Source organism: Perna viridis, chromosome 6, assembly GCF_037379345.1.
Source record: "Perna viridis isolate PV_CMFRI_1.1 ecotype Kerala chromosome 6, ASM3737934v1, whole genome shotgun sequence".
Classification (NCBI taxonomy): Eukaryota; Metazoa; Mollusca; class Bivalvia; order Mytilida; family Mytilidae; genus Perna; species Perna viridis.
In genome coordinates this window covers 30,339,478-30,360,879 of record NC_142450.1, presented here as the reverse complement: position 1 = coordinate 30,360,879, position 21,402 = coordinate 30,339,478, and the positions used below count along the sequence as shown (strand labels likewise).

The 21,402-nt window shown below is 34.3% G+C and overlaps 2 protein-coding genes across 4 annotated transcripts in view; one reads left to right on the top strand and one right to left on the bottom strand.

Annotated features, from left to right (window-relative positions):
* LOC148614504 (uncharacterized) overlaps window positions 1-21,402 on the bottom strand; it is a 58,556-nt gene that overhangs the window by 11,907 nt on the left and 25,247 nt on the right. The window lies entirely within an intron of this gene.
* Window positions 6,743-21,402, top strand: part of LOC148614505 (kyphoscoliosis peptidase-like) — a 32,800-nt gene continuing 18,140 nt past the window's right edge. For 2 of the 3 annotated variants that reach the window (XM_088588613.1, XM_088588610.1), the window contains exon 1: window positions 20,915-20,975. The gene's annotated coding sequence lies outside the window, so the exon portion shown is untranslated. Of the gene's footprint in view, window positions 9,775-12,834; window positions 13,151-20,914; window positions 20,976-21,402 lie in introns of those variants that run through there. The other variant, XM_088588611.1, reaches the window with a different exon arrangement.

The window sequence follows — 21,402 nt, the reverse complement described above, 5'->3', positions numbered from 1 at the left end:
TACAAATGGAAAGGTAAAGACTACCCACTCTTCCAAAATAGGTCTCAGTGATACAAAAAAACATAATTTGCTTTGGTATTGTAGTTAACAGTGTTTCAAATACACATCGGATGATTTTTAATCATTTTACCCAACATATAGATGACACTTCCATTCTTGAAAAGTAAGAGCACTTTGACTGTAAATTCTGACCTTGTTGAGCTGGAATAACCCAAGGTAGAGTTTTCCTCAGTCGTCTAACAATGGGACTTTACATCTTCGATTATTCAAACAGACACCTTCATCCATGCAGTTTAACAACTGTAGGTAGGAGAATGTTTCCTTTTTAACTACAGGATATGAAGTGTTTACCTAGAGGAAAAAAAAACTTAGTGGTTTTCAATTAAGTTAAAAGAAAAAAGCTCCTGGTAATTTGAGGAAGAAAGTTGAGTAATATAGTTTTTATCAGAGGCTACTACGTACAAATTAGCTGGAGAATAAAGCTGATATATTGGAAATGTTGCTACTTTTTTTGCAGTTCAAACAAGTATTTCGAAAATAATCTGCATAATTTGCATTTTTCCTGAATTTGGATACGCTAGGGTTGAAAATTACCTCATTTGCTTTCTGTTTGGCTAATGGTAAATCAGCAGCCTTGATTGGAAATCCTTTGAAAGGTTTTCTATGGTGAAATGACTACTGTCTCTCAGCAGTCATGTCACCATTTCTTTAAAATCCATGTAAAGCAAGAAGGATACAGCAAACACGTTTACGGTCAGCATTAGGACACATTGACATTCAATAATGGATCTATCTGAATCAATGGCGGGTCAAGTTATACAAGTCAACTATATTATCTGAAGTAGCCAGTTGTGTGAACCTAAAAATTTCTCCTGGTATAAATTTTCAGTATTTGGTCGATTGATGCATGACTATTTCTAATCAGATCAGTACATGTAAAAATTCGTGAGGTTTTTTTATATTCTGTTACACTCCAGTGGTCACCTGTTGAAACTCCTAACAGGTAAAAATCACCTGCCTTCAGATGTTTAACCACATGAAGTTGTCTATTCAGATGACCACAAAGTTCTAACTTAATTGCTGTTATTTCAATGGTGGAATTTAATTAGCAAAACTGAAGTTTAGCGTGGGCTTTTCCAGTTCAAATAGGTCAGATATTCCGGTCAAATTGCTTTAATTAAATCGACCGAGTATATAACAATCAACTACTAAGTATGTCTGTAATGATCAAATGTTTCAAACTAATTATTTAAGTGCCAACTTTTATGTAGTCTAATTAGTAGGGGAATCTGCCTAACCATTTTATGATTTATAACTGCTTTTGAGTAGTATCTTTCGTTAGGTAGGTATGAAGTTTTTTTAACAGAATTAGATTTAAATTGTTCCATATTACAAGCTATTACACCATTTCAACCTATGTCATGGGTTAAGATGTTTGCCTCGAATTTGGTTTTCCTATAGTTAATTTCCCATAGATGGTGATATTCCTGAAGCACACTCATGGTATTTATATTTCATAACTGGTCTGTTTATTAATGAACGCAATAAATTTCCTACAGAAAAGATTTTGCACCAGGGGTATCGTTATCACAAACTTTTAAAAACATTTACTAAGTTTTACGCCACAAAACTTCGATACAAAAATATAATAGCACTTGCAGGTGGTTCTTAATTGAAAATGCCCGTCCAGTTACTTTACGGAAATATAGTCTATAAAGAACATTCTTTCAAACAAAATCGAATGTGTTTATCGACTGCCCTTTCTAGATTTATTGGTAAAGAATACGATTTTCAAATGATTGTCTATTCTTTGAACCTTAGAATTGTTTTTACTAATACAGATATTCGTCCCTTAATTGCAACCCTACGTAAAATTAAGTCATTTTTAGTATTGCACTACATCAAATCTTGCCTTTTCCCCTGGAATTGTAGAGACCGATTATTTCTAATGCTGTAACTTTTGATGGTATTGTCATTATTTAATATGTTTAATATAAATGATCTAGCTTTCAGTAACGTTCTTTACGTGGATATCCCATTTGTATCTATGGTTGATGTTGAATATTCCATAGAAGGAATGGGATGTGTTATCGAATAAATTTTGTGGTGTATTTATTTGTTGTTTCAAGATATTGTTGACCTTACATTAAAGGGGAATGGTTAAGGCTTTATAAAACTAGTTTAACCCCACTGCAGATTTCATGCGCCTGTTCACTTGTTGGTGGTCATTAATGTGTATTAGTGTCGTTCTTTTACTTTTTAGGTTGATTTTAAAAAATTGTCATCGTTCAATTACCGTGCATTTTATGATTTGTTCCAAAGCTTACTTAAAGGTGTGCTTACACTTGAAGACCTTTTGGTAATCTCTGAAAGTATTTACTATTTTGTATTTAGTTACACGCTAATGCATTTGTTTCGTTTCTATGGTGTGTGTTTTATAGTACTAACATATAGTTTCTTTTTCGCCTTGTTGTTCGTCTTCACGCTTGGGGGTCTGATTCCTTTACGAATATGTTGGTCTTCTACAAAACATTCACTGTTCCATACAGATTCCTGGATTGTTGTTGGTGATTGCTATATCTACCATGATAGTTGTTCTTTCATGTCTGTCGAATGTGGTTTGTGCTCTGTTCCGTCTCTCATAAAAGGGGACACATTGATGATGGTACAACTTTCAGCACTCTGTATAGATGTTTTCTTTAGTCTGTTGTACCCTGTCTTCAGTCTGCAGATAGCCGTTTGGTTAGGTCTCGACACCAGATGGCAATTTGGTTAGGTCTCGACAGCAGATGGTGATTGTCATGTTGTTGCGGGTTATTGTATGGAATTTTGATGATGATCTTCATCTATGCTAGTCAGACTGAACTTTTCTCCTGTTGTTGTCCAGAATGTTTTGTTAATAATCAGTTTGCTCATTACAATAAACTCCACAGTGAGAAGGTATCAACAGTAGCACTGTTGTACAGCTTTTTATATTGAATAACACCTGTTTCAGTATTGGTACCCTGTAGTTTGTCAAAGTCTATAATACATAGAGAGTATCTGTCACGACAACAGCTGGACTTGTGTTATAAATATTGTTAGTGATGATACGTATAGCATGGATGCTGGCTTCTGCTTCAGCTTTGTATTCAGAACAATGCAATGCTTCTGACTGTCGCTCTCCGTTTGGATACTGTATGCATATACCACCTTTCCCTACATGGATAAGACCTTATTGTTTTCCGTCTGTTATTTTTCTTCCTTTGACATTTCCTTTGACATGGCCCTGTTTCATCATCTTTCAAGATATCATTAGCAATTTTGGACCATCAATAGATATCATTTTTGGACTTTCACAGGGTGACACTTTTAAGTACTTCATCATCTTTTATAGAAGTAATATCCCCTTAATTGCCTTTTTATTCCACATGGTACCCCCTCTTCATTTTAGGGATATCATGATCATACTTGGTTTACATATAGACATCATCATGTAGGTACTCTATAAAAAAAGGACCTTGCTAAAGATTTCATTATCTTCTTTAAAAGTTATGCCCCCTTAAAACTTTCTTTGAAATTGAAATTTCTTTCTATCGTTAATATCTTGAAAACCATTATAGATATAATCAATGAAAACAGTTACATGTACGCAAACAGATGTTCTAACGAGTACACATAAACATATATTATGTTTTCAAACCTTTCGGGATTTATGTGCCTTGAAAGATCATACTTAAGATTTTAAAAATTATATTTCGAGAACCTGATGGTGTGGAGACATGGGACCCTCACCGATGATCTTTGGTCTATGTGACATTTTATTTGCATCCGAGGTACAAGGGTCAGTGTATTACATAGCTTTCTCACTTCAAACTTCAGGCCTTGATTTTACAAAAATATTAAGAGGTACGTGCATACATGGAACGTATGTATTGTCCCTCTCAATAAGCTCTACATTTTGAGCCGATGTCTACAACAGACCGTCTGTTCAAACGTTATGACAGTTTAATTGTTTCATAGTCAGGTTTATGAACTTGACATGATTTCATGACCTTGACCTTGTAAGTTTTATCAAGGTCAAGTGCTTTTAAGGTGTATGATGGTAGTCACAAGTCTCTACGACTCCGGTTCCGCAGTTTGGTAATACATCATTCTTCAATTATTAATTGTGCCCAATTTGAGCTGTGAAACTTTATTTTGTCAACGTATTGTATATGTTCTGCAGATAATTATACAGTTTTCAGATTTCAGATATAATTGTTTTGGATTGATTGAAATTTTAGTATTTAAGAGCGGGGTATATATTTCAAAATTCACAATAGATACACAAATAATGTTTACCCAGAATGGAAGATCTCCACAATTACATTTATTTGACATAATACCAAGGACCAATGTAAAAAAACAAAGAAACTACAACAATTTGAAATTTTCATATTTTATGATGATTTTGTTTATTTCATCAACACCTATTTATAGAATTGATATTGCATCATTTTTTCAACTGCCGCGATGGGGATCATGCGATATATCGTTTTGAATGCCTAAATGAGAACATTTCAAAAAACAAATTTTCAACCCTGATATGTCATGCATGTTTAGGGTAGGGTCATTAAGTGCAAATATTAAAAGTTCTTTGAAGGTAAGGTTGCCGCATTTCAAATGAAAGGTCTTAAGGCGTACATCCGAAATATCGATGTTTTAATTTGTCCCTAGAAAATGGGTTGGGTTGGGTCAATGAGTGCAGAAACTTAAATGTTTTATATGGCTAGGTTGTCTCATATTAAATGAAAGATCGTAACGAGTAAATCATAAATATAAATTTTGTTTTAACGAAAAAGAATCTGCTTGCGGTTAATAAGTGAACAATGCTATAGTTCATACAAAGTGAGGTTATTGAATATTAATTAAAAGGCCTTCAAGCGTAAATTACAAAAATCATAATGAAATCTCGGCAATTACATTTGAAAAGGTCATTAAGTGATAAAGGAAATTGTTGTAGAAGGTTAACTTGTTATATATCAAACAAAAGGTCTTAACGTGTACATTACATAGAGACAACTTTCAATTGAAGGGAAATACCTTTCAATTGTTTTACAAACAAATGACATACTAGTTTTATTCAAATTTCACCTCAAATTCTTATTCTGTCAATATATTTAGCAAGCCCCTTCAAATCAAAAGCGATTAATGTGTTCTCTGAATATCATTATTTTTATCAGTTTCATTACTCTGTTAATTTGATTATTTCTTCTTTTCTTAGATAAAAACCTAGTTGAAATTATTATTGTATGTTGTACCTGACACGTGGGTAACTTAAGTTCAATGGGAAGGTACAGTTTTGCGGCCCATATCGGACTACATTTTATGATTAGTGATGTATGTTGTACCCGACACGGGGGTAACTTAAGTTCAATGGGAAGGTACAGTTGTGCGGCCCATATCGGACTACATTTTATGATTAGTGATGTATGTTGTACCCGACACGGGGGTAACTTAAGTTCAATGGGAAGGTACAGTTGTGCGGCCCATATCGGACTACATTTTATGATTAGTGATGTATGTTGTACCCGACACGGGGGTAACTTAAGTTCAATGGGAAGGTACAGTTGTGCGGCCCATATCGGACTACATTTTATCATTTATTATTGTATGTTGTACCCGACACGTGGGTAACTTAAGTTCAATGGGAAGGTACAGTTGTGCGGCCCATATCGGACTACATTTTATTATTTATTATTGTATGTTGTACCCGACACGTGGGTAACTTAAGTTCAATGGGAAGGTACAGTTGTGCGGCCCATATCGGACTACATTTTATTATTTATTATTGTATGTTATACCCGACACGGGGGTAACTTACGTTCAATGGGAAGGTACAGTTGTGCGGCCCATATCGGACTACATTTTATGATTAGTGATGTATGTTGTACCCGACACGGGGGTAACTTAAGTTCAATGGGAAGGTACAGTTGTGCGGCCCATATCGGACTACATTTTAAGATTAGTGATGTATGTTGTACCCGACACGGGGGAAACTTAAATTCAATGGGAAGGTACAGTTGTGCGGCCCATATCGGACTACATTTTATGATTAGTGATGTATGTTGTACCCGACACGGGGGTAACTTAAGTTCAATGGGAGGTACAGTTGTGCGGCCCATATCGGACTACATTTTATGATTAGTGATGTATGAAAAGAGTAAGCATTTTAGTTGCAGTATATTATGTGATAGGGGTTAACATTTACAATTAGGCTATATACACAATGTATTTACACATGGTTATTGATTTGATATCAGTTGATTAAATCATCCTTAAAATTCTCAAAATAAATAAACATTTAATTCATTGGCAGGAAGTGATCCAATTAATCCTAAGACAATAATGATGTCTTTAGATTCAATGTCATATGTTCTAATCAGCATCCGGCTGTAATATGTAGATACAGATAAATGTCATATGCATATATATGAATGGGTTACATAAATGCGTTACATATATATAAATGGGTGTCAGTTTTTAATTTTTAACTCGTTTTCGAATATAACATGATTTTGTTGATACATAAAAAAACCTGTTTTATGAACTGTTAAATCACTTTGATGACACGTGATTACTTATTGTGATATTTGGAAATCCACATCACCTATTAAAAATAAATCATGTTAATGTTCGTTGTACGAACTGCGCATATGCCGTATTTAATGCGTATTTATAATGTATAAGTTGTAAGCATTTGTGCTTCAAAATGTCATTTAATGAAAGTTGTGTTCATTTACAGGAAAGTGATATTGATTTCAGCGTGTATTCTTGATCTGGCTAAAGTTTTAGATGTATACATATTCCAACCATCCTATCAGTTTAATTATCTTTTAATGGAAATTTGTACCGGCAACTGCATGGCACTTTTTTATTAACATAATAACATAACAAAAACGTTTTTTTTTCAAATTGTAAAACCATCTATTTTTATACTAGCACATCAATGAGAGGGGTGAGAAACGATATGCTACTTCAGATGCTGAATGCCAATTTCACGAATTTAAATCAAATCGAATTGCACATTTCTTCATTTTACTCAACAGTTAATTTGATTTAAAATGCATACTTACTAGATAAAGAAATATGTTAGTTTTTTTCGTAGGTAATTAAAAAAATTAAGTATCCGAACATGAGTATATCATGTCTTCGGTTCCAGACTTTTGACACGTGGCCTGGTACAGAAGACATTGATAAAGAAGCGTACGTTGAAGCTGGGTTTTCTACACAGGTGCCTTTGTTGCGTGTTTAGTAATGATATTGTGAAAGAAATCAATGCATCTATCAAACTCTTTGTAGATGGCACAAGTATCTGTATTCAATTGTTTTGAGTTACAAACATCGAAATTTTAAATTTTCAAAAAGTCAAAAATTTGAGATTTCGAGTTCTAAAAAGTCGAAATTTCTACTTGAAAAATATCCGTTCATCCCTATTTTGTTTAATACTCTCTCGTTCAATAGAAGTATTAATTGTGATAGAAACATGTTCTGTTTGAATCTGTATGATTGCTAAATACCGTTCTATACGGTGAATGAGGACTAGGCTTCAATCTTACCTTATTCCCGATTTATAAACCGAACTGGATTGTTTATTTACGTAACCAAGACCATGTTCGATGCTTTGAATGTGGTACTGATTTAAGAAATTGGCAAGTCGATGATAACCCTACGGTTGAGCACGCACGTTGGAGTCCACAATGTCAATATTTGATCGAAAAGAAAGGGGTAGATTTTGTGGAAGCCGTCCAGATTGCTGTTCAACAAGGAGAAATAGTAAGTTAACAAAAACTGATAAGGGCTGATTCCAGAATTTTTTACAGGGGATCAAGATATTTATAAAGGCAATCAAGACCAAGTTTCAAACCCCAAAAAGAAAGTTGGCATTGGTTTTAAGGGTTGTGATCCATACCGTTGAGGGAAAAAGGGCAACAAACAAACTTGACTTAAAACTGAAACTTTATGACCTTAATAGACGTGTATGGATGCAACAGTAACTTCCAAAATTTAAAATGTATCTTCAAATTTTTATATAAATCCAAATAAAAGAGTATATTGAACTATTTATGAAGTAGCTATTCCTGAATTATTATTTCAAAGTTAATACCATCTTAATTGAAATATGTTGTCTGATTGCAGACTTTGATATAAAAAAATGAGTAGCTCACTTTAATCGATTTTACATGAAGTATTTATTGAATAGTAAGTCTATTTTTCTCGATTAAACGATAAATGCAGTTTCACTCTTTGCAGTAGTGGAAATAGTAGTTATAAAGGAAAGTACAAATAAATCTTCTTCATTTACATCAATGAAAGTATTTTATAAATAGGAATTGTTTCCCTTGTCCGCCAATCTAAGGCTGCAATCATTTGATTTTCTATAAGGGGGAGGGTTTGGATTTTTTTTTTCGAGACAAACAGCGGAAATCTTTCTTTGGCGACAAATTAAAGCGAAAACGCTTCTTTCTTCAAATATATAGTTTGCAATAAAAAATAAATAAAAAGGTGAGAGTAAAATACATCTTTTTTTCACACTGCTGGCGACAAATATTGGAAACAATCTTCCATTCGAAAAAACGTCCATACATCCTTCACTCCCAGAAAATCAAATGTTTGCTGTTTAAAGATAAGATATGCAGTGAAGCAATCTATTCTGGATGATAAACACATGTGTCCGACTGATTTGCATTACGAAATACACGCAACATAGTGGTTCTGATCATAAAATGTCTTCAGCACATTATTTACATCAGTGTGAATTTGTTTAAGCAATATATCTGGGAATAGTCCAGTGTTGTTCTGAGTGTGCCAGAAAATTAACCACTGCATATGTTGTCCAATACTTTAGTAGTCCGAGGTAAGGAAAGTAAATCTTTTCTAGTGTTGGTCTTGAACACTTCTTGCACTTACTGGGAAGACGTTTAAAAGTACAACTCAAGAAATTGTACATCGTCTTAGTTTTACAAGTAAATATGTGTTAGATTTTCCCTTTTTTCGACTGCCTTCATTTAATTATTTTCATGGTTTAAGATACCCAGCCTTGGTGGGAGACCACCAACCAATGCTGAAAGAAGGAATCCACTGCTAACAGATGCAGCTAAGGCAGTTTTTGCATTAAAATATTTACCCAAACCAGTGTTCTCTTTTGTTAATTTAATTTTGACAGAAAAGGGTAAGTACTTGCATATACATTGGCTTGAAAGATTTATGGACTGACAAACTCTCGCTATATCTAATTTCACTCTTTAAGACGTACCACATAGAGTAACTCACATTAAAAAATTAAAACAAAAGAAAAACAAACAAACAAACAAACAAACAGAAATAAATCCAAAAATAATAGAAGTGCATGTGTAAAACCATTGAAACTCTTTATACATGTGTATGCAGGATTATCATCTCAAAGTGAAACGAAGAGATGATATCTTTTTTTTAAATGGATCAAAGATGTAGTATACACTCGAAACGGTCAACAGAACTTAAACATTGAAATTATTTACAGAAAACACAAAAAGCAACTCGTACTTTATAAGCAACCTCTGCCTTTCCGGGAACAAAAGCGTGACATACCGACTTTCTGTTATATTAATAAACGAACATTTGGATTTGTTAGGCATGCACTAAGTGCTGTGAACATCATGTTAGCTGTCATAGCTTTGATTCCGAATGGTCAACATGACGAAAGTCATATAATACAGCCTCTGTTTTTCGACAGGAGATACATGAAGTTACAAAGCGTTACAAAATCAAGAGGTAGGACTATTTGTCATGAAAGAATATACGATTTGTAAATGGCTAAGATAGATGTATTGGTAACAGTTGGTTTAACGTTTGTTAAATACTTCGATCATTTCATCTTCACTTAACAACTTTTCCATGTGACATGGAAATGCTAACCACAGTCCACATGTAGGAATACCCGTTACCGGTATACCATGCCAAAATGTGTTATTTTAAAAGTACGTACAAACATGGGTGTTTGTCGATAATGAAAAAACAATATATATCCTTTATGTGACTCTAGCAGACCCAGGGGGATATCATGGGTTTAGGTCCCAGTTTTGTTTGAAAATTTTGTAAACCTTGTGCAAAATGCGTTCTAAAATGAGCAAATGACAGCCTGAAACCCCCTCCTTTACAAATATCTGGACGACTGTTTGTGATTTATACTGAATAAGGTTGTCGTCGGTCTATATATCGTACATGTATGTTGGCGTCAATTCTTCACTTATTACTAAATACGTATAACTAATAATGGCCAAGGATGACTGTAATGGACCGAGGCAATGCCGACCGTCATTACAGCCTTCCGAGACCATTATTGATACAAAGGGCATGTTACAGGAATTCTTTAGACAGAGCACACAAGGTAGGTGAATAAAAAGAGAAAGGGAATGTACTTTGAAGATTAATTTCAACACCTGGATTCGTGCAAAGCAATGAGATTTGACTGCACATTTCGACTTTGAAAATCACTATAACACGAAAGTCCCCTTTTTTCTTTAGCATTTCTGTATAGAAAAGAATGTGCTCCCGCTACGAGTTTTCATTTTTGTTGCCTTTCCCACTAATTACCCCTTAAAATCGTAAATTTAAAGCTCAAGATTAAACATACCTAATAATTCAATATACTTAGTCCCAGTACCAGCAACTTCAGTAACTTTAAATATCCTAATCTAATTAATTGAATTATTAGGTCACTCTTAATTAAAGTTGTCACTTATTTTAAGAAATGCACGCCATTTTGATGTAGTTCATAATGGCCCCGTATTTATTCCCCGTTTTGAAATTTGTAATGCATGGCTGTAATGATCGGCTGTAGGAATTTACGGTTCGTAATGACCAGTTGTCGAAATTTCGGTTCATAGAGGATGGGAAATTTCTGTACATATTGTAGTAAGTATCTGGTGGGTGGGGGGGGGGGGGTTACTGGAAAAGACAACAAAACCTTCATGATTTATTTTCATAAATATTTGATTCCTCGAGATACGAACTTATTTTAATTAATGTGAAATCATATTTATTGTCAATAGATTCTGCCTATGTCCTGAAATAAAGTTGGTTAATAAAAGTATAAATGCGTGGCCTTTTCCATATTGGCCCTGCAACATGCCATTAGTATTAATAATGGCCTCGGATGGCTGTAATAGCCCTCGGCGTTGCCTCGGTCCATTGCAGTCATCCTTGGCCATTATTAATACCTCGGGCGTGTTACTGGGCCAATATGGAAAAGGCCATACATTAATACTATAATATTGAATTGATGTATGGGTTATGACATTAGTATAGTTAAGTCAACTAAATATCAGGCAAGGGGTGCCACGCGTATGCTCCCCCTAAAATTGATTTTTTAATGCATGAAGCCTTAATTTTTCACAAAGTCAGCCCCTAAACAATTCTTGACCCGCTTCGCTCGGTCTTTAATTCAATTTACGCTTCCTCCAACCTGAAACCCTGGATTCGCCGCCGACTATGGTTTGTACAAAAATAGGACATTAATATTCCCCGCCATGTAATGGTAAAAAAGGGTGGGTGGAAAATGTACAAATGGCCTTAAGTTTTGGATTTTTGCTGAAAATTGAATTTTTTTATGGTACTAAACAACTGTGCAAAGTGTAAAAAACAGATCCGTTCTCAGGATATAATCTGGAAACCGTAGAGGGGGGCATACAGACGGAAGGGCATCAACTTTTCGAAGAGTATTACACAATACCTCGCCACACTCTATTTGTCAGAACTGGTAAACATTATGGTTCTTATAGTTTGCGATTTCTTTTATTCACTTTAGTTTCGCTTCATTCTGTTTCGATTTGTTTCGACCCCGTGCAGGTCCGGGTGTCAAAAGAATAGGCCTGCAGCAGCGCTAAGCTTGTCGTAAAAGGCGACTAAATAGTGCTCAGAAACCTAGCCGGGGGTTAGGCGCTCTGCCCACAGAGCAACTGGGATGTGTGCCCCAAGTGGTGGAATGGGGTACCCCTGGCATGTTACATGCTGGGGTTGTCAGGCTATAATACGGAAAATCTGACCGCAAACCATAGTGGTGCACCGTGTTGGGAAAGATGCCACGTTCCTCGCACGTTAAAGAACCCTGCTGTGGTATTCGATAGGAGTAGGAACCTTTGCGCTCCGCCACAGGAGGCTAAATTGCCCGACCTTACCCATCCCCCTTTTTCCAGTGGCAATCAAAATTTGTCGACCCTATTATCCTTGTGACCCATCCTTTTTCTTCATTTCATGTTCATTTTATCATCCATTTCATGTTCATTGTCTGAATATAGCTGAAATATTGCTGCTCGGACGTTAAACCCCAACAAACAAACAAACAAATCGATTTGTTTCGTTTAATTATTTTTTTTATTACGATTTGATTCATTTTATCGAATTGTTTCGTTTCGATTCTTTCTTTTATTGATTCTTTCCGTTTTCGTTTCGCAATTTTTATGACCCGAGAATTATAGGTAATATTGATTACGCAGTTTTCGTTGAATCAGGGTACCATACTGCAGACTATTATGGCCAACCCTATTTTGGAAAACTATGATTCAATTTGTATTTAATTATCGAAATTAGCGAATATTTTCAGAGACTGGTTTGGCTCTCAATCGCATATATACAAGTATACGTCAATGAAGCTGCCATTGTGCTGTTTTTCAGCTCCTGAAAATGAAGGTACAAACCGGATATTGATCTTTTTTCTTGCCATAAGTATACAGAACCAAATTGATAATACAACCATAAATAATCTTCCGGATTTTGCTTCTGTTTATCCCGGCCTCGTTTTATTCATTGTGTAAATTGAAATACTTCTTTAAGATCTCACTCAATAATATATGGAAGTCAGGCCAGTATAGCAAAGCAACAAAACTTAAACTGTACCAGATTTGCATACTTTCAACACTCTTGTACGGCTTTGAGTGCTGGAAAATGACAGAGCAAGACCAGACAAAATTGTCAACATTTCATACCAAGTGTTTAAGACGTATCCTGCGAAACAACATGGAGGAGAACCATAGAACCTGAGATGGACAAAGACCAAACCTGGGGAACTGTGGAAAGGATGGCCAAAGACCGTCACCAATGGAGATCCTCTGTTGCTGCCCTACATGCCAACAGGCATAACGGACAGTGAGTAAGTAAATAAATTGAATTGTTCCTTAAAAAGACATAATATTTACGTATCATGATCGAGTTTCAGTCCCGTTGAATGCATACCCAGCCTTCGAAACGTATACGAAAGCCTATAAATTGGCACCGTTGTATTACATGCCAAATTGTCACACAGCATAAACTAACCGCGCATCAACTGATGAAATATTCCCACTGTTATAAAAGCTTCAAGACATTGAAAGATGATGTATATAGAATGAATGTTACTTATTGAATTTGATGTGTTCGATGGCATTCTTCAAACAAAAATAGGCATTTCAAAAGTTATTACAGGATTTATACAAGTAAACGGCAGCTTTTGTTCTTTGTTGTGTTTGTCTGTTTTCCATGTCTGGTCTTCTTTTGATTTCTGCTAGAATATTTGTCCTCTTGATTACTTTTCAATCCCAATCGAATTTTTCATTATCATTTACAGTAAAAAAAAAGGAAACACACTCGAAGAAAAACTACTTTCTTGGGTACTTGTTCAATCCATTTGACTATATCTGATTCCTTACACAATTGGTTGTTCTGATTTATTGCAAAAAAGTCAGGACTTTATATCGTATTCATTTTATGTCAAAATATATTGTAACTTTGGCGTGATATAGAATGAAAACAAATCAAATAAGAACAAGTTCGTGTACCATTCATATGACTTCTCTCTTATCAGTGAGTGTAGAGTTATTCGTTCTGAAAAAAAAAGTCACATGCTTGAAAAATACAAACCTTTCCTGTATACAAACAAATTATTTACATACGCGTCTTTTAGACTTCGACTCATTTTTTGTGTAAATATTTCGGGACAACATAGTTGTTGATGTAAATCATGGTCAGGGGAAGTCAAACTTTGTATCAAGTAATTTTTTCACGTTGTCTCAGGCACTCAAAGCTAGTAGTTTAAAGGCTGAAAAAAAATGTGTAAAACTACGAATGTCTGCGTAAACTTCAGAAATTTAAATTCCTTTTGAATGTATAAGGAAAAGTTAAGGTTTGTCCAAATGCAATGTGCCAATGCATACAATAAAAATTATATACTTGGCAACGCAATCAGAGAATCACCAGTTGTCGAATAAAAACCCAGCCAATAGACGAAAAAGTTTTATCTATTTGTACTGGTGCAACCAAAACAGAGAGCTGATCCTGTTCATAATGACTAGACTAGGCTCTTTCTAAGCTATCGGAATGTCTCCTTTCCATGCCGAAACCTCTAATTACTGGGTACTTCTTAAGAAATTTACCTCGGACTATTGTTGAGCTACCATGTGAATTACCTACGATTGACAGACAGCTAATTATTTTGTGTAGTGTGGTCTACAAACATAAATACAATATCAGTGGTGTACTAATATATGTGAACAGCCATGTCTACCTTTTTTTTCTGTGCATACGGGGCGTCTGTTTTCAGTTACACACTCTGCGGCTTGGTGGTTTTTATACTCTGCCGTGTTTTAATTCATATTCAGAAAAAAAATGGGGAAATGGGAGTCTTTGATATCTGTTGGTAGATACAGATACAGATTTATATGCAGTCACTCTTGTTTACCAAATGCTTTCAGGAAAGCAATCCAACTGTGCCGTACGAAGTTTCATACTCTTGTGTAAGGCATATAGCCCACTGGATCTGCTCTTTATGAGGTTGTATCAGGTAACAATGTCTTGAAATACCTAAAGTGTATTGGCATACCGCATACAACGTTCATCAGCCGTTCTCTCACATTGGGCAATCATCAAAATCAGCATCATAAACAAAAGCAGCTTCGGGTAAAAAAAGAAGAATTTTTTAAGAATGTGCATTAATAATGAACCTCTAACTTCTTGAATCATTAAAAGTTTTTCTAATTAATATCCCATGGCAGTGGAAAGTGAAAAAGATACATGGCCTTCATTTGCATTCATTATTCTCAATGTTGCCTTACTTTTCTGTTGTCAATAAAATACGCCCTCGGCCCCAATGGACCCCTGTCGCTTTGCACGACATGCCTCATTCTGCCTAGTGAGGTTGCCACTGGCCCTGGACCTTTTTTTTTCTTGCGTTGGTTTAGCTTCCGATAAAGATATTCGTAGTTGGATGTTTGTCTAACCAAAAGGGGGCCAACAAAAAATTTAGCGATCACGCTCACAATACCCAACGCGCAAACATTTACACACTTCAGAAAAGTTCAAATCTGTACATGTATGTACCCAAATAAAATATTGTCCATTGTCCGATGTGAAAAACTTCTAAGATATTATTGCTACTAATCATTCACTTCAATTTGAAGTAAATCGGTAAAAATCGGAGGCGTTACCTTGGCCACCATACGTCATGACGGACGACGGACGGACACAGGTACGGACGTACGAACTGATACTTTAACGGACAAAAACATCAAAGCTCCGCAACTTTTCGATTTATATAATAAACAAGTTTATTCGAATGTAATATTTAAAAGTCAACGCTTTAATATCTTTCCCCACGTTTTTAGTTAAAAAAAACCCAGTATTTCAAGCAATGAAGCGTCAAATCAACCACGATCTTAGGTTTACAAAAAATAGATAAATATGTTCTTGTGACGAACACATGACTTTTTTTATGTTCTGGAAGGTAAATTTTAAAATGAATAAAGCTTAGATTTCAATTGATTAAATAACAATTTGATATAATTTTAATATATGGCTTCGTTTTAAACATTTTTATTTAAATGTTATTTGATGTTGAAATATTCATTTTTTGCTGTTTTTGCAGTTTAAAAAAATTGTGTCCACTTCCCATTTTTACGACCAAGCAGTTCTGCAAGTACGATAAAAGACCTTTCCAAAGATATATGATATAGCTGTGTGTTAGGTATGTGCATAAAAAACCTCGAAATCCCTTGTTCGGTACTCGCCTATATAACTCCTTGCAGAGACATATAATTTGATTACAGATCTATGACACTTGTATACTAAAATTTTAGTCCAAATTCTGACTACATAATTCAATCCATGCACACGCAAATTATACGCGTATATATGTAAATATATAATTAAACTGTGGCAAATCATAATTAATAATATGGAAATTATGTAATAAAATATTCTTAATTTGCTATAGTAACATATAAAAGCCACAAAATTTATCAGATAAGGGATGGTGGACAGAGTAATTTAAGGGGAAAAGGAGAGAGAAAGAAAAGGAAGGTCGGGATAAAGTAGAGAGGGGTGGGAGAAAGGAGAAGGGAACCCCCTGGTCGCCCCTTCAGATAAAGTAGGTATTAAGATGGCGGGCCTACAAAATAAACACTAGATAAGTGTCGGATTGATGCAAACAAAACTAGAAACACAGTTGTGATAACCCAAATTACAAACATAAATTGAAATATTCTCTGCCGATATCTTAAATAATTGCAATTACTGTAAAAATAATTGAATTTGAAGTGAGGAGGCGAGAGTGTAGATATAGTGCTTTGGCGAAACCGGTTATCGTCAACTTACTGCTATTCCCATGGGGACCAATTGCACAACACTTATTGCGGACCTCTTTCTGTACTGAAACAAATCACAATTTATGGCTAGAATAAATAAATACCCCTCCAAACAACATTTTGTAAAAAAAAATAAAAACGCCTATAGATATTTAGACGATATTTCGGCTCTAAACAAGGATGACTTCAAGATTTTTACTAAATATATATAATGTAGAACTGTCTTTGAATAAAGCAAATATTGATAATAAAGTATGTCCGTTTTTCTTTTAGCTTAGTGTTCATATAGATAACGGTAAATTTAATACTAAAATTTACGACGAAAATGATGATTTTTCATTCTTCAATGTCAACTAGCCGTTTTCAGAGGGTGACATCTCGTCACCATCATTTGGTGTTTACATATCACGATTGGTTCAAGTTGCACGTATATGTAACAATATTTCGGATTTTAACAAAAGGGATTTTTATATAACCGAGAAATTACTACGGGCCGCCGAATGGGACTCTCGTGGTTTTGTACTCAAAATTCAATTTTGTACAGACAAACGTGAATTTTGTTCAACAAAAATGAATTCAGATTAACAAAATTTATAAAATACTACAAATTTACAATTTTGTGTCACAAAACTCAATTCTGTGGCACAAATTCAATTTTGTGTCACAAAAATCAATTTTGTGAGACAAAAGTCTGTTTTATGTCTAAAAAGTCAATTTTGTGAGACAAAATTCAACTTTGTGTCAGAAATGTGTTGTGCGATTAAATTTGTTAATCTGTTGGCGAAAGATTATGTTGTTCCACTATCCCACTATTTTTTGCCAGATACATATAGATTCCTTATTTCATTCCGATTTTATTGATGTATGACACAAGAAATTCGGTTGAGTGGAACAGGTCGGGCGAGATGAAAAATCGACATAGTGCGTGTCTAACTTCAGTTTCCTTTTGTTTACAAACGCTCCAATAATCTATCTTTAGATTCAAGATTAAGTGACACAGTGGGTTATACGATTACGATATCCGATATTTCTTTCACTTATGTGCTTTATTATAACCGTGCACATTCGAACCATATCCATTGTATTGCAGTGAATGCTTTAAGTTTGTAATACACGTGTACGTGATGCTGCACATTTTGAATTAATTTGCATATCCAAAGGATTCATACAAAATTGATTTTTGTGACACAAAATTAAATTTTGTCTCACAGAATTGACTTTTGTGTCACATAGTTGAATTGTGTGACACAGAATTGACTTTTGTGTCACATAGTTGAATTGTGTGACACAGAATTGTCTTTTGTGACACAGAATTGAATTTTGATCACAAAAAGATCAAGTCCCATTCGGCGCCCCGTAATTACTACGTCAAAGTTTTGGGTGTTACAAGCTCGTAAAAATATTCAAATTCTTTTTCAACCAATACAAGGAACTCATTCTCAAATACAGATGTACTTGTAAAGGATTAATACGTGCGTGTATCTCTCACCATTTGTTTTACTGGAATATTCTACATAAAGCACAGAAAGTTCGATACTTACCTAATAAGTTAACTAAACCGTTGAATAGGCTCATTCGTGAGGGATGTAGTTATGATATTATAGTCAAATCGTTAAGGATAACATTTTTTGGTATTAACATTGATTCGCTCATAAGGTCTTCATATAGAAACTAAAACACTTTATTTAAAAGCTGTTTTTGGCATTACATGGGTTGTGTCCTTATTGTATGACTTATCATGTACCGCGATTCTCAACTCCGCATGGGAAGAATTGGGATTGATTTTACATATAATGGGGACATAACTTTTTGTAGGTTTAAATTGGCCTGGGGATGGCAGTTAACTGCTAGTCGTCCTTTGTTTTTACATTTCTGTGATTTACATTCAGTTTCTTTATTTCTGTTGTAAGAAGGGACTCAGACCTTATTTGAACTGATTTTATGTGTGTTTAATTGTGTAATATTTTTCCACATTGACCAGATTTTAAAGGGGGAGGGTTGTGATCACGCCAAAGTATTTTAACCCACCGCATTTTTGCGCCTGTCCCAAGTCAGGAATTTCTGACCTTTGTATGTCTTGCTTCGTTTTCATTTTTAGTTTAATTTTAAGTTACTTGAGTATTTAGAGGTAACTCTTTCGCTGTACATGTATAAAATGATGTTTTGGGGCAGGCTGCAGCCCACTCTCTGGTATGAGTGTTTCCTCGTCTTCATGGGTGGCCTTGGGCTGACATTTTCATCCTGGTAGGGTTGTTTTCCCTTAGACATATACACCATACCTATTCTAGTTATACTCCATATAATGTTGTTTCAAGATTCTAATCACCTCATGATAATGAGAATTATTATGTTTAAAAGCTTTTTAATTGTACATGTGTAATATTTTCCCCACAGTGGCCAGTTTTAAAAGGGGGCGTGATGACGCCAAAGCACTTTAACCCCGGCGCATTTTTGCGCCTCTCCCAAGTCAGGAATTTCTGGCCTTTACATAATACATTTGTATATGCATATATCATGTCATCAACAGGTAAGGGCAGGAATTTGCATTAGCAAGAATTATATAGATGCTGCAAATGGTCTTGTCCTGCACGTAAGGCATATTTTGCAAAAATCTATTGGAAAATTGTAGATATGTCACACACAGTACCTAGTCTACCTTACTTGTATGTATCTGTTGAATATTGTTTTATTTGAATGTAATATGTGAAATTATTGTAATCAAAGTGATCAATTTATGAAAATGTATCGTATGTACTATCAAATGCCAACAGACACGACTACACGACAAAAAAAGGAACAACAAAAAGGCATGACAACAAAAAACCTAAAAGAACCAAAGAATACAAACAAAGAACGAACAAAAACAAAATCAACATACAAAAACATACAAAAATACAAATAAAATACATAAAATTGATTTCAAATATTATTGAACAAATCCCATTTTATCAACTGCTATTATATATTTAGTTACACCAGGTTACTCAAACAATCTATTTTCCAGAATGACTGAAATTCAATATCTTAATTCAGTTGACGTATTTCGAAAAACTTGCTGATCTTTTAAATTCAAATTGATCGATTTTTGTTTTATTTTATAATAAAGTACTGTTATCAATTGACTTTTTTTAACTATTAAGAGAACGTTCACGCAAAATCCAGGCAGTGGATGGCACATGATAAATTTTGTTTTAAAAATCACCAATGCCTCCTTTCTCAAAGTTTAATGTAAGTTTTGATAACCTACAACGGTTAAAAAAATGAGTTACATAGAAAGCATTTAAATTCATTGAAAAAGGGAGATAATTCTTTCATTTTGTTCAAAATTTGGTTGTTTTCTTAAGGAACTTTAAAATCTTTAAATGATATAAACATTACTTTGAGAAAAAAAATCCATATTGAACTTCCGGGTTTCTACATGGACATTCCCTTAAAGCACTAACGAATCGTGCACTGTAGCATGGGATTCAACCTGACAAATCAAGAACATTTATTTAAAAACCAACGACATACCATTCACAACAATGCGTTTTCTCACGAAACAATATATCCACAGCATATGTATACTGTTCAAAAGCATCCATTTATATAACAAAGAGCATATGATACACTTTTAACAAGAGCATGAACATGAAATAGTTTTAGTAAGCAAGCATATACGTATCAAAATCATATGAATTCTCTTAAAATGCATAAGTATGTAGATGTGTAAGACATCCTTATAGAACAATTCTTATTACGAATGGCAATTCATACTAACTTGTGTGTCAATGACAGCTGTTATTTGCCATATTATTTCTTATTTCAATAAAGTTCAGAATAAAACCATAGTGTCAGTTTATGCAGTCATAAAAGATTAAAGCAATAAAAAATATTTGTCTAATGCAATTTATTAATTTATCTTTAACACTGCAATTTTCTTTCATTTTATAATACCTTATCAAAATTATTTTCTGATACGTTTTGTGCTTAAACGTTTTGAAAAAAACGATCGACCCGGTTTTGGTGTTTCTGGCCGTTTAAAACATTTTTAGTGCCCTTTTTGACCTTTTTGATGTATCTTAATTTACGCATTGGAAATGTTTCCAAAACTTTAAGTGTTTATTCTGTTAGTGCGTTTTACGTAAGTCACATATGAAGAAAATTGGGAGAAAAGAGTACGATACATGGTAATTTTAATTATAATACTATCACATTTTAATACTGTACTCGAGCCAAGTTCAATAGAAGTATCTACGATCCCGTAGTGTTTATATTTTCGTACTTCCCTAGAAACATGATTTTCCACAGATAAAGAAGATATAAATACCTCCTACTTGGTCAGTTCGTTAATATTTGATAGATATCATTGAATAACTGGAGGTAAGAGTCGCATTTAAATATCGTATGTCTCTCAGTCTGTGATACGAATATAAATTATTAGTTTAGTTGTTAATTGAAAAATAAAATCCACATTGTTAAGCAAAAAGCTTTATAAAAGGTTTGTTTGATAATATTTTGAAAATTATAATGATCTAATAGTTATCTACCATTGTATTTTTGATAACGAACGAAGTTTCGATCCTGGATTATATTTGTTTTTTCTTTACGCATACATATTAAGAAATATTTCTCAGTTTCCTAGGAACAGGTTTATGTTGCTTCACGATTGAAGTCATCACAACAGAAGTTTTATGGTCGTCACCATAAACTCGTGGATCGTTACGGTGTATCCATCTGCACCATCAGAACTGATTTGATCAACGTGTCATGGTTTTCCTTTTCCTCTTTGTCTACCCTGGACTTTTTT